The following is a 13,756-nucleotide window of genomic DNA, read 5'->3' on the forward strand; positions in this document are numbered from 1 at the left end:
ATGGCATAGTTTGAGAGATGGTGGCAGGGGGGGGGGGCAGGGGCAGAGGGACCCTTGCCTAGGCCTCAGAAGGGGAGTCTTGCGTTTACCTCGCCAGAACCCTCCACTGTGGCCACGCGATTCCTCCTTGTTTCTGCCTGCCTCGATGTCACGTCTTGCCACTTTGTTCAGCGTTGGGGGAACTTGTGGGCCTGAACATGAATACTGGAAGCCTTTCTCCCTTGGATCTTTTGGAGGGGCCCCTGAGTGGCCCTAGTGTGAATTGAGGCTGGACCCCTCCTTCGCAGCCCTGGTAACCCTCCAATGCAGCTGCAGTAGCTGCTGATGTCATTTCGCCGAATCAACCAGCTCACACTGGAGGGCTGGGAGCAAGGGTCAGGTTTATCTCTGGAGGGCTGCCTGCAGAGGTTGCTAGGTAGAGGCCCAGGCCTTGGGACAAAAGGAATAACACCTTGCTGGCCTTCAACGGGCCTGAGTGCAGACCGTAGCTTCCCAGGACTGTAAGTGCGCCTCCTGTGCTGTGCCCTGGTGTGAATTGAGGCTGGACCCCTCCTTCGCAGTCCTGGTAACCCTCCAGTGGAGCTGTAGGAGCTGCTGATGGCATTTCGCCGAATCAACGAGCTCACACTGGAGGGCTGGGAGCAAGGGTCAGGTTTATCTCTGGAGGGCTGCCTGCAGAGGTTGCTAGGTAGAGGCCCAGGCCTTGGGACAAAAGGAATAACACCTTGCTGGCCTTCAACGGGCCTGAATGCAGACCGTAGCTTCCCAGGACCACAGATGCCCCTCCTGGGCTGAGCCTGTTGCTCCATGAGCCAAAGAGCCAGTCTGCTCCTCCGTACTGGGGGATGAGCTACAGGGTATCTGAAAACCGTCTGCAGAAAGCGCCGGCTTCCTCTGAAGACAGCCTGCCGGATGAGGCAGACAAGGGTCTGCCAGGAACAGGACATGTTTGGAATACTCTTTTCCCAAAGCTGATCTGAAGCCCAGAATGCTGTGGGACGTCTAGAAGTGGATCCACCAGAAAAGGTGGCTAAGCGGGATACACTCACCTAGGGTTCTTGGGCGGGTGTGGTGAGGGGTCCGGGAGATGAGCCCCAGGAGCAAGTTCCTGCCCCCCCCCATGGGGGGGGGGGTTGCAGGGCTGAGGGCCAAAGCTAGCCCAGGGAACTGCCCACCAGAGCTGTCGGGGAGTGTGGGATACTTCTTTTTCAAAAACCGGGGGAGCGTACCTCTTGGAGCGGCCAACTGCTCCACAGTCTCCACCGCAATGATACGTTGTTGCTGGGACCGCGCGCACAAATGGTAAGAAGCAGCGTGGGTGTTGGGATTGGAGCTCGAGAAGGAAGAAACTGCACGCGCACAAACTGTAAAAAGCACCTCTTGCGGACAGCAACTGTTACACCCAGCGAGAGAGAACCAACCAGAGACAGATAGTAAATCCACACAGGAGTTTATTACCGGCCGGGACCTAGCCGAGCATCGGACTCGAGCCTCGGCTGGGGGTTGACAAACATGTTTTATACACCTTTGAGGCCAACAGTTTCTAGGCCCCCCCTATGGGGTAGAACTAGTAAAGCAAGCAAAAGGTACAGAAGCAGAACGTCCTGCTGTTGGAACATTTGTAAAACAATAGTTGATTAATTGTTGTTTCTAAGAGACTCTCTAAGGGGAGGAGGTTTCTAAACTTCCTCCTTCTGAGTTCATCTAAAGGGCAGGGAGGTGGGTCAAGCAGCAATATGGAGTCTGTCTTGCTAACAAGGGTCCTTCACAACGAAGTAACATTTCGCTTGAGACTGTGGAGGACCGCGCGCCCAAACGGTAAAAAGCAGCGGGGGTGGGGGGGTGGGGAGGTGGGGGGGTGTTAGCTCAGTGGTTTCGCCGCCTGTTGCGCAAGCGCAAGGACCAGAGTTGGATCCCCGGTACCAAAAAAAAAAAAAAGGGACTTTCCTCCCCAATAAATTGCAAAAAAACGTTGCAAACACCCACGCTGCTTCTTACCGTTTGTGCGCCTGCGGGTTCTTCTTTCTCACGCTCCAATGCAAACACCCATGCTGTTTTTTACCCATCTTGCGCGTGCTGGTTCTTCCCCCTAGCGCTCCAATGCTGTGTCCCAGCACCAAAGTACCGATTTTTGTGTGTTGACCTTGTATCCAGCTACTCTACTGAATTTGGTGGGTTTTTTTTTTCCATGCTAATAGTCTTTTAATTTAATTTTTTTGAATTTAATTTTATTGATACATTTCAGGTATACAATATAATGACATTTATCATTGGGAATTTGCTCCTTTAAATGATCTCTTGGTTCTTATTTTTTTTTTCCCCTTCCCCTCCCCTCCCTTCAACCCCCCCATCTTTCCCTATTTACAAAGACTTTGTTTCCATTTTTACATTTTCTCATATTAATTCCATTCCCTTCTTTCCTTTTCCCCTACCCTCCACTTTCCTCTTCCCCTTTCACATTATCTATTATATCTGTTAGTCCTTATTTACACTTTCAGTTTCTCATACTAGAGAAACTATTTGGTATTTACACGTGTGTCCTATTTATTTCAATTAAGAGTATCATCTCAATGTGCATTCATTTAGCTATAAATGTCTCTAATTTCTCATTTTTTACTGCTGAGTAGTACTCCATTTTATTTTTAAACAAAAACACATTTTCTTTATCCAGTCTCCAGTTGATGGGCATTTGGGCAGTTTCCAAATTTTAGCTATTACAAACTGCGCTCCTATGAACACGAGTGCACATATATCACTGTGGTATGATTCTTTTAATTCTTTGCGGAAGATCCCCAGCAGGGGAATAGCGGGGTCAAATGGGACTTCCAGTCCTAGTTCTTTGAGGTATCTCCATACTGATTTCCACAGTGGTTGCACCAGTCTACAATCCCACCAGCAGTGGAGCAGCATTCCTCTTCCCCACAGCCCCAGCAGCATTTATTATTGGTTGACTGAGTTTGGTTATTAAGTCTAGAAGACTTTTGGTGGAGTTCTTGGGGTCTTCTATATAGAGTATCATGTCATCTGCAAATAATGACAATTTTTCTTCGTTTCCTATCTTTATTCCTTTTCTTTTTGTCTCTTTTCTAATTGCTGTGGCTAATGTTTCCAATACTATATTGAACAGGAGTGGTGATAGTGGACATCCTTGTCTTGTTCCTGATTTTAGTGTGAAGGATTTCAGCTTTTGACCATTTAGTATGATACTGACTGTTGGTTTTTCATAGATGGCTTTTATCAGTTTGAGGTAGAGACTGTTGATTCCAATTTTCTGTAGGGATTTTATCATGAATATGTGTTGGATTTTGCCAAATGCTTTTTCTGTGTCTATTGAGATGATCACATGGTTTTTGCCATTGGCTGTATTAATATTGTGTAGTACATTTATAGATTTGCATATGTTGAACCATCCCTGCATCCCTGGGATGAATCCCACTTGGTCAGGGTGTATGATCTTCCTGATGATCTTCCGGATTTTGTTCGCCAGTATCTTAGTAAGGATTTTTGCATCTATGTTCATTAGTGAGATTGGCCTATAGTTCTCCTTTTCGGTTGGGTCTTTCTCTGCTTTGGGGATCAAGGTGATGCTTGCTTCCAGGAATTAATTTGGGAGTATTGCTTCCCTTTCAACTTCATTGAAGAGTTTAAACAGTAGTGGCAATAGTTCTTCTTTCAGTGTCTTCTAGAATTCAGCAGTGAAGCCATCAGGACCTGGACTTTTCTCTCTTTTTTTTTTTTTTTGTACCAAGAAAAGAAATTTGGGAAAATCTTAAGTTTGAATTGTAACTATCAGGGAATAACAACACAAATGGTTTCATGCATGTACACATGTTAAGTAACAACAAGCAAACCCCAAGTCAGTACAGTACATACCAAAGGGGCAAAGCAGGCAGTCAAGTAAGGACATTGGGTCAGGTCTTAAAATGTCTGGGTTAGAATCTGGGGCTAAATAGAAACCAAGTAGTTACTTGCTGAGGTTGTGAATCAAAGGTTTGGGTTCCAATCCCTTTTCTGAACTTCGTAACTCTGCGACCCTCCCTGGGCTGAGGAAGGTTGTTGTTTTTTTGTTTTGTTTTGGTTTTGGGGGGGGGGGGGTTTGGTACCAGGGATTGAACTCAGGACCTTGTGCTTTCGAGGCAGGCGGCGGAACCACTGAGCTAAATCCCTGGCCCTGAACCAGTAAGATTTCAAGTATCGTTGCTTAGGTAATATTGATTAAATGGGGATCAAATGGGGAAGCTAGTCATGTAGTAAGCATACTTGGAAAGAACAAGGATTTCTGGGAAGAAATGCTCTGAAGAGATTTTAGTCCCCAGCAAGGTGATTGATAGCTATTTAAAATATCAATCACTGCTGTTCATCCCTAGGGGAAGTATGTGAATGTGGTAGTTCCTGTTTTTGGAATCCTAGCTTTCAGTAAATGGGTCTCAATTGTCTTCTGTATTGACTCTCTGAAGGGCTTGGCCTTGCCTGTCTTATAATATTTCCCAACTAGCTGAGCTCTCCACAATACCATCACTGACAAAATATCCAACAGCTACAACATAAAAGAGAAGTTTATTTTGGCTCAGTTTCATTGTCTTCAGTCTGTGGTTGGCTGGCACCAAGGCAGATATCACATGGTTGAAAGGCCTGGAGGAGGAAACCTGCTCATTTCATGGTGATCAGGGAGCAGAGACAGAAAGGAGGAGCCAGGATAAGAGAATTATATGAGCATTATACAAATTTTTTGGGGGTTGTTTTTCAGACAGGGTCTTGCTATGTAGTTCAGGCTGGCCCTGAACTCACTATGTAGCCCAGGCTAGCCTCGAACTCTAGCGATCCTCCTCCCTCTTCCTCCCTAGTGCTGGGATTACAGGCATGCGCCACCATGTCCAGCAGAGCATTATATAATTATATGAACATTAGACATGGTGTGAGTATTATAAATTACCCTTGATTTATACAATCAGTGCAAGTGGAGAAAAATGACATATAAATAAAATTTGTACAAATCAAAAATAAAAACCTGAATACCCTTCCAAGTCATGCCCCCAGTGATCCATCCCAACCAGGCCCCACTTCCTAACAGAACACTCAGCCAGGAGCTCATCAATCTGTTAATCTACTGATGGGCACAGCACCCCCATGATCCACCCACCTCAGAGTCCTACTTCTGAATGCTAGGTATAAACCATAACATAAATATGCCAAAAAGAAACTCATGATTCTGCATAACTAATATGTGCTAATAAGTAATTTTTTAGCAGTATTAAGAAATCGAATCCAGCACCTTTTCACTGAACTACATCCCCAGTTTTTGTTGTTGTTGTTGTTGTTTGTTTCTTGCTTTTTAAAGACAAGGTCTCCTTATGAAGTTCAGGCTGGCCTTGAACTCACTGCAAATCCTCCTGTCTCAGCCTCCAGAGTGCTGGTGATATAGGGGGAATAGATGTAACTCCCAAACCTATGAAGAATGAATTCTAAGAAAAATGGAGGTTAAGAGTAAGAAAATTTAGGGCCGGGGATTTAGCTCAGTGGTTTTGCCACCTGCTGCACAAGTGCAAGGACCTGAGTTCAATCCCCAGTACCAAAAAAAAAATTATTGGGGAATAGGAATGGAGAAATAGAATAGCTCCTGAGAGACAGGAGAGGTCCCGAATGGGTTACCAACAAGCCCACTTCTCTGAGGAAGTTTTATAGAGCAAAGTCACAATGGGTGGGTACAATGTGAGCAGAAACTATAATCAAGCAATGAGATTACCGGTATAGTCAGTTAGGTAATATTGATCCAATAGTAACAAAGGTGATGGATGACATCATTAACCTTGGTCAGATAATCTGTAGTTTAGTCATCTTAGTTTTAGTGGTTTTAGTCTTAGTGGGTGGAAGAGGATGTCCCACTCCAATGAGATATGGTCTGTCTATACAGAGGAAAGCCAAAAAGGGTGTTGCCACTATCTCAAATTTGTGTTCATCCCTTAGGGAAGTCTGCAAATCTGGCCCTTGTAACTTTAACCTTCTTTAGATGCACCTCTACCCCCAGTTTTGATGTGTTCTCATCCTCTGCATTGACTTCCTCAAGGTACACTGGATTGAACCTCGGGCCTTCCCACTAAGCTATATCCCCAGCCCTCATTTATTTTTTATTTTGAGCCAGGGTCTTACTAAGTTGCTAGATTTCCCAGGCTAGGCTCAAATTTGCAGTCCAATCCTTCTGCCTTAGCTCCCCAGAGTTTGAGGATTACAGAGGACGACATCGTGTCCAGCTTAAATTTTTATATATATGTTATTTTATATATATCTCTTATCTAAGATGTATCATATCTTAGATAAGCTATATATTTATATCTTGTCAGTAAATGTCAAAAACTACTAACACTGTTGACAATGGTGTTGAAGTAATCAGGGACAACTATAGAACCATAGAGGCAGAGGACAAACCAACTCCCAGGCCCTTAACCGGTTACTCATTAGAAGCACTATTTGTGCTTTCTTCTGAGACAATCAGGGACTTTAAAGTGGTTTTTACTAAAACCATGATTGTTTAGGCCTACAAGTGCCAAATAGGTAACCAAAAACAACAAACCCTGACCTTCATTTTTGTTTTGTCTTAAAGCTTTGGATATAGCCATGTTAATCATTTAGGAAAAGTCAGCAAAACAAGGTTTATTAGCCCTAAATTTACCTAGCATAGCTCATCCCTCCAAAAGACTAAGGATGCCATAAAAAAAATAACTAAATGGGAGGCCAGGGATTTAGCTCAGTGGTTTTCTCATCTGCTGCGCAAGCGCAAGGACCCGAGTTCGATCTCCGCCCCCGTGCCAAAAAAAAAAGAACAACTAAAGTAACTTTCAAGATTGGCAGGAATATCTGATTACCACCTTTTACAACATCCAGTTCCAGACCTCTGTCCCCTTGGAGTGACACGCGGAAGTCTCCAGCCATTATCCTAAACCTGTAATCACCAAAGTCCCAGGAAAAGCAGCGTCACATGACACTGCTGCAAACACAGGCAGTCATTTCATGGAAATCAAATCACCCAAGTCAGGAAAATTTCTCTGGTGGCACAAAACCAGTACAAAGATGAGATCAATTGGACCCCAACCCACTGCAGTACCCCATAAAACTAATTTCTATTCTTTTGTGACAGTCTGATCCTCTTCATCAGAGTGTGCCCCTTCCCAGCTACTCAAGCTAGAGTCCTTTCCTTATTTTCTCTTAGTGTACTTTCCAATCAAAGCTTTTGCTTCTAAGTTCATTTTGTCCCTTTAGTTTTAATTTCCATTATCACAAAGCAAGGACTCAGGCTAGCCAATGACAGTGTGAGGATAATTTGGTGAAATCTGTTCATACACACTTTAGAATTTGCTTGGGGTGTCCATCCTACAATTATTCTTGCAGACCTCCATCCTAATAATAAAATTCTAAGAAAAATGAGCAGCTCATGGTAAAAATCAAAATTTAAAAAAAAACAGAACACTGGGGCTGGGGATTTAGCTCAGTGGTGCCGCTGCCTGCCCCCCGCAAGCTCAAGCTCAAGGTCCCGAGTTAGATCCCCGGTACCAAAAAAACCAAAACCAAGCAACAACAAAAAACCACTCAAGGAAAAAAGGCATCTCAAACAACAACTGGGAGAACCACAAGGATTGAGATAATGAAATGATCACAAACTGTTCATGGTGGCACACACCTGTAATCCCAGCATTTAAGAGGTTGAGGCAGGAGGATCAAGAGGCCAGCTTGAACTAAATAGCAAGACCTTGTCTCAAAAAAAACCAACACCGAAATTATCACAGACTTTAATATGTTTAAAGAGCTAGAAGACAAGCTTAAAAATAGTAGTGGGGCAAAATATACACAGGAAACCTGAACCTATGAAGAATGACTAAGCAGATTTGAAGAACCAAATAGAAATCCTATAAATGAAAAGTGAATAGAGTATATTAAAGGGTTAACCTAACAGTGCCTGTTGTTGACCAGGGGTGTAGCTCAGTGGTAGAGGACTTGCCTAGAATGAGTCCAGAAAGGTCCACTCCTCAGTACTGCAAATAAGACAGTTGTAAGTAAAATGAGAATAGAGGAAGCAAAGATGAGAACTATGTCAGCAGCCAGCCAGCCAGTCTTTGTCCATTGGTGTTGCTATAACAAAATTCCAGACTAGGTAACTTAAAAACAACAGAAATTAATTTATTTCTTACAGTTCTGGAAGTTCAAGATCATGGTACCAGCAAACTTGGTATCTGGTGCTGGCTGCTCCTAAAATGGCCCTTTTTTGGGTGGCATGCTTCTCTGTTGTTTCATACGTTGCTCATAGTAAATTTTAAGAGATGAATGGTCCTGGGGCTGGGGATGTAGCTCAGTGGCACTGTGCCTGCCTGGCAAGCACAAGGTCCTGAGTTTGATTCCTGGTACAGAGAAAGAGAGAGAGAGATTAGTAGTCCACTGTGAATAACACAGTGATGGTGTAATTATTTGCACAGTAACTTGATCATCTAGGAACTGAAAATATTTTAAAGAATAGAACAGTTAGGCATAGTGGTGCATACCTGTAATCCCAGAACTGCGGGTGAATGAGGCAGGACGGTGCAATTTGAGCACAGCCTGGTCAATTTAGTAAGATCCTGTCCCAAAATAAAAGTAATAAAAAAGTATTGGGTATGTTGATGCAAACCTGTAATCTCAGACTGGAGTGATTATGACTGGAGTGATTCTCACGGAGAAACCACAGTTTCCTCCATCAACACTGTTGGCAGAATCTAACAGGAAATTTCTCCCAAAGCAGAAATAGAGCTGGGGATTTAGCTCAGTGGTGCCACCACCTGCCTCACAAGCGAAAGGTCCCGAGTTTGATCCCCAGTACCAAAAAAAAAAAAAAAAGCCAAAGCAGAAATAGAGTTTTAGTCACAGTTGGTGAATCAAAAGCAGTTTATAAAAGCAAGAAGGTCGGAGACAGCTGAAAGACAAAATTTAAGAATTGGTATAGAAATTATATCTAAATTCCAGTTCTTATGAGAATTTCCTATAGGTGAGATTTGAAAGTCCACAGAAGATTTCTATTTCCACAAAGCATCAGAGAACTAACAAGGCAATGAATAATTATGGGACCAACATCTAAGAGAAAACTAGTAAAAGTGAGCCTGGGATGTGTGCTGCTTTTTCCTAGGGGCAACTGCCAGTTCCAGGTGAGTGGCTGTGAGGCTAAGGATCTGATCTCTGTGTACCACCCTGCCTAGCTCAAACTTGAAAATTTTAAGGACAGGCATGGTGGCACACACCTTAATCCCAGCACTCAGGAGGCTGAGGCAGGAGGATTGCCATGAGTTCAAGGCCAGTCTAGGGTACATAGTGAGGTCAAGGCCAGCCTAAACTACGTAGCAGGAGGCTGTCGCCAAAACTTATTTTTGGAAAATTTTAAAACATTAACATTTATGATGTCATTGAAATAATTGGGCATAAATTTTACAAAAGGACTTTAAAACTTTTACTTTGGAAATTACAAAATATTATTGAAATAAATTATGGAAAAACTCCAAATAAATGGTATTCATTGACTGGAATACTTAATATTGGTAGGCAGCAGTATCCCCCAAACTGATCTATACATCCATCATAATCCCTATCAGGACTGTCCCTGGCTTCTTTGTGGAGACTGACTCGTTGACTCTAAAAATTCACATGGAAACTCAGAAGCCCCAAAATAGACAAAACAGTCTTGGAAAAAAACAAAAAACAAAACAAACTAAAAACTTGGTTGGAATACTCATGCTTCCTACTTTTAAATTTAAAGCAACAAAGGGCCAGGGATTTAGCTCAGCGGCACCGCACCTGCCTCAAAAGCACAAGGCCCTGAGTTGGATCCCCCGTTGAGGGGTGGGGGATTTAAAGCAACAGTGGGGTGTGGTGATCCTTATGTGAAATCCCAGCACTCTGAAAGGCTGATGTAGGAGGATCTTAAGTTTGAGCTCAGCTCGGGAAATTTAGTGATTTAGCAAGACCCTCTCTTGAAAAAAAAAAAAAGGCTGGGGGCCAGGGATTTGGCTTATTGGTTCCACCACCTGCCTCAGAGGCTCAAGGTCCCAAGTTCAATCCCCGGTACCAAAAAAAATAGGCTGGGGATGTAGCTCAGTGTGAAGGCCCCTGTGAACTTCAGTACCCAGAATTGGGGGGAAAAAAAGTGCAACAGTAATCAAGAGAGTGGAGAGTGTAATACTGGCATAAAGATGTATACATCTGTTTCAAGAGAATAGACTTGAGTCTAGAAACAACCCAGAGGTCTATGATCTACTGATTTTCAGCAAGGCTGCCAAGACTATTCAATGGGAGAAAGATAATCTTTTCAACAAATGAGGTTGGGACATCTGGGTAGACACACAAAAAATAGTGAAGTTGAGCTCTTACTTTATACTATGTACAAAAATTTACTCAGATGGGTCAAAGCCAGTCAAGCTGGCATACAGCTGTCATTCTTTTTACTTGGAAGGCTAAGGCAGGAAGATTACTTAAGACCAGGAGTTTGAGACCAGCCTGGGCAACATAGTAAGATATCATTTCAAACAAATAGACACTAAAAGGGGCTAGTGTGTGTCTAGCTCATTATTTGTTTGTTTTTGTTTTTTGTACTGGGAATCAAACTCAGGACCTTGGGCTTGTGAGGCAGGCACCAGAACCACTGAGCTAAATTCCCAGCTAGCTAGCTCATTGTTAAAAGGCCTGCCTAATATGCAAGAACCCCTGAGTTTGATCCCTAGCATGGTAAAAAGAAACAAAACCAAAAAATTCAGAAAACAGTCTTAAATGTAACAAAAAAGAAAATCTCTTAGAAAACAAGGGAGTAAGTTTGTATGACATTGGATTTGTATTCTCTTAAATATGAGAACAAAAGCATAAGCAACAAAATAAAAAATAGATAAATTAGATTTCATCAAAATAAGAAAGTTTTGTGGGGGATTTAGGTCAGTGGCTGCCACCTGCCTTGCAAGTGCAAGGTCCTGAGTTCAATCCCTGGTAATAAAAAACAAAAGAGGGCCGGGGATTTAACTCAGTGGTTCCAGCGCCTGCCTCGAAAGCGCAAGGTCCCAAGTTCGATCCCCGCTACCAAAAAAAAAAAAAAAAAAAGAAAGTTTAAAAAAAAAATAAGAAAGTTCTGTGATCTTGTTGTGATGGCACACACCTATACAGTAATCCCAGCACTCAGGAGGCTAAGGCCAAGGCAAGAGGATCCATGAGTTACAGGCTAACCTGAGCTACATAGCAAGACTCTGGCTCAAAAAAGAAAGCAATGCTGGATGTGGTGGCACATGTCTGTAATCCCAGCAATTGGGAGGCTGAGGCAGGAAGATCGCCATGAGTTTGAGGTCAGCCTGGGGTACATAGCTCAAGGCCAGCTTGAACTACATAGTGAGACCCTGTCTCAAAACAAAACAAAACCAAAAACCCCAAAGGACAATTTATAAAAGCAGAGAAAATATTTGCAAATTATGTATCTGATAATGAACTTTCATTTAGATTGTATTAAGAAATTTTACCATCCTGCTGCTGGCAAGCACAAGGAATCGAGTTAGATCCCCGGTAACTGAAAAAAAAAAAAAAAAGAAAAAAGAATTTTCACCAAATTCGATGGTAACCTGGGTATGGTAGTGCATGCTTGTAATCCCAGCACTCAACAGGCTGAGGTAGAAAGATCCTGAGTTTGAGGCCACCTTAGGCTAAATAGATCAAAACTGGTTTAGATGACATAACAAGACCTGGTCTCAAAAAACTAAAATCCATGGGCCAGGGATTTAGCTCAGTGGTTTTGCCACCTCCTGTGCAAGCTCAAGGACCAGAGTTCAATCCCTGGTACCAAAAAACAAAACAAAACAAAACAAAAAAACACACTAAAATCTAAAAAACCAAACCAAACCAAACCACACACAAGGCATCCATACTCAGGGCAAGACCCTGTCTTTAAAAAAAAATAAACCCAAACCATATCAAACAAAATAAAAAAACTAAATTACTAAATTTAAAAGTTGGCAAAGGGGCCAAATAAATGACTCTGTAAATAAAACATACAACTGGCCAGTAGCACATGAAAATATGCTCAATGTACAGTATTTGGGGAAATGCAAATCAAAACTATAATAATACTACTTTATACACACTAGGAATATTACTGGGTGTTTGGGTGGTTGGGACTCCTCCCAGAGGTGCTTTCTATGTTCTTTCTGTCTTGAACAAAGAATTGGTCAAGACAAGCACAAAAGGTAGCAAGATTTTACATTTATTAAAGGTAGGAAAAGATACATGCTCTGCAAAGTGATTATGGGCCAATTAAAAGTATGAAAAGAAGTACACTGCAGGTTGAGAGTGGACCATCATGAAAGAACTCAGTGGCCATGAGCTTAATGGCAATAATTTTTAAAAAAATTTTTAATTTAATTTTTTTTTGGTAGTGGGGATCAAACTCCAGTCCTTGCACTTGCTCGGCAGGTGGCAAAACCACTGAGCTAAATCCCTGGGCCCCTGGCGCTCTTTTTCCCCCCCTACTCTTCAAGCTGATGTCAGATCTAGGCCATCCTATTAAAAACCTGCTTGATTTCTCATGAGAAGAATTGAAAACAGCATGTTCTGATTGTATCAGATGCAGTATTTGGGCTCATGTCTCCTGGATCTCTGTGTTTGACGGGTCACACCTACTTGCCCAGCCAGTTTGGCTATTCTCTAATCTTCTGCCTCATTTCCCTCTGAGAAACATAAATCCCCATAATTCTTTGTAGGGTGCTGAGGGTGTGGAGGCCTCTATCTTCACATAATGACTACCAGCTGAAAGCGGCTGTAGGCCCTACCTACTGGGTATTATGTGCTGTAGACTACTGTACTTTGGGATGTTTTGGCTCACTGGCTGGGTTGAAAAGGAAAAGATTCCTGTTAGGAGACAATGAGAAAAGTTAGTGCCCATTGTGAGGAACTGCTGAGCTGCCTGTTCAGTGGGAGAAAGCTTGGTGAATTTATCAGGAGCATCATGGGCTGTAGTCTGGATCACTATCTTGAATGGATAAACTTTACTATTAGGTTGAGGATGCAGAGCTCAAATATGAGAAGGAGGAGTTGAGAATATTTCCTGGTCAGTCTTAAAAGGTGTGGGCTATGACAGATTTAGCAATTAGAGATTTCCATGCTTCCTGCGGTAGAGAAAGTATGGCAAAGAGGGATATTAAATTACCAAGAGCCTGAGAGCCGTAGCCCTAACAAGATTACCCACATTATGGATGTAATTAAAAACATACAGATGCCCATTTAAACTGTGGTGGATTAGGGGTCATTTGTAACTCTACTTATCAGTATCTGAGGCAGTGCTGGATTTATTTTTTGAAGAGGCACCTCAGGTCTTCCAGAGGTTCACAAGAGTACAGTGACCATTTCCCATGTAGCGTTTTTATAGCTTTCCACTGTGTCTCTTGAGGAAGGACAAGTTTGAATAGTTTCTTGGGAATGGGGAATAAGGCTAGGGTTTTGAGAAGGTGTGAGGCTGTCCTTTTTGCCTCTATACCAGCTTTTTTATTTCCCAAGGAGATTTTAGACATTTCTTTGGTGTCCTTTGCAATGAATGACAGTGACCTGCTTGGGAAGATAGACTGCCTCTAGAAGTTGTAAAATTTCCTGATTATACTTTATTTTATTAGTGTGTTCTTTTATTTCCAAATTGCTACATGGGCATATTAATGCCCAAGTAGGGGTTATGAGCTCTGCAATTTTTTTTTTTTTTTTGAGACAGTATCTCGCTGTGTAGTTT

General features: G+C 42.6%; 1 long non-coding RNA gene across 1 annotated transcript in view; it reads left to right on the forward strand.

The window, feature by feature from the left end:
- The first annotated feature begins 255 nt into the window (after positions 1-255).
- LOC110348843 (uncharacterized) overlaps positions 256-13,756 on the forward strand; it is a 47,301-nt gene continuing 33,800 nt past the window's right edge. Inside the window, exon 1 of the long non-coding RNA XR_015446201.1 lies at positions 256-1,026. This is a non-coding gene — a long non-coding RNA (uncharacterized LOC110348843). The remainder of the gene's footprint in view (positions 1,027-13,756) is intronic.

This window comes from Heterocephalus glaber, unplaced genomic scaffold (genome assembly GCF_053883595.1).
Source record: "Heterocephalus glaber isolate CG9 unplaced genomic scaffold, H.glaber_assembly_v1.0 deba00001687, whole genome shotgun sequence".
NCBI classification, from domain to species: domain Eukaryota; kingdom Metazoa; phylum Chordata; class Mammalia; order Rodentia; family Bathyergidae; genus Heterocephalus; species Heterocephalus glaber.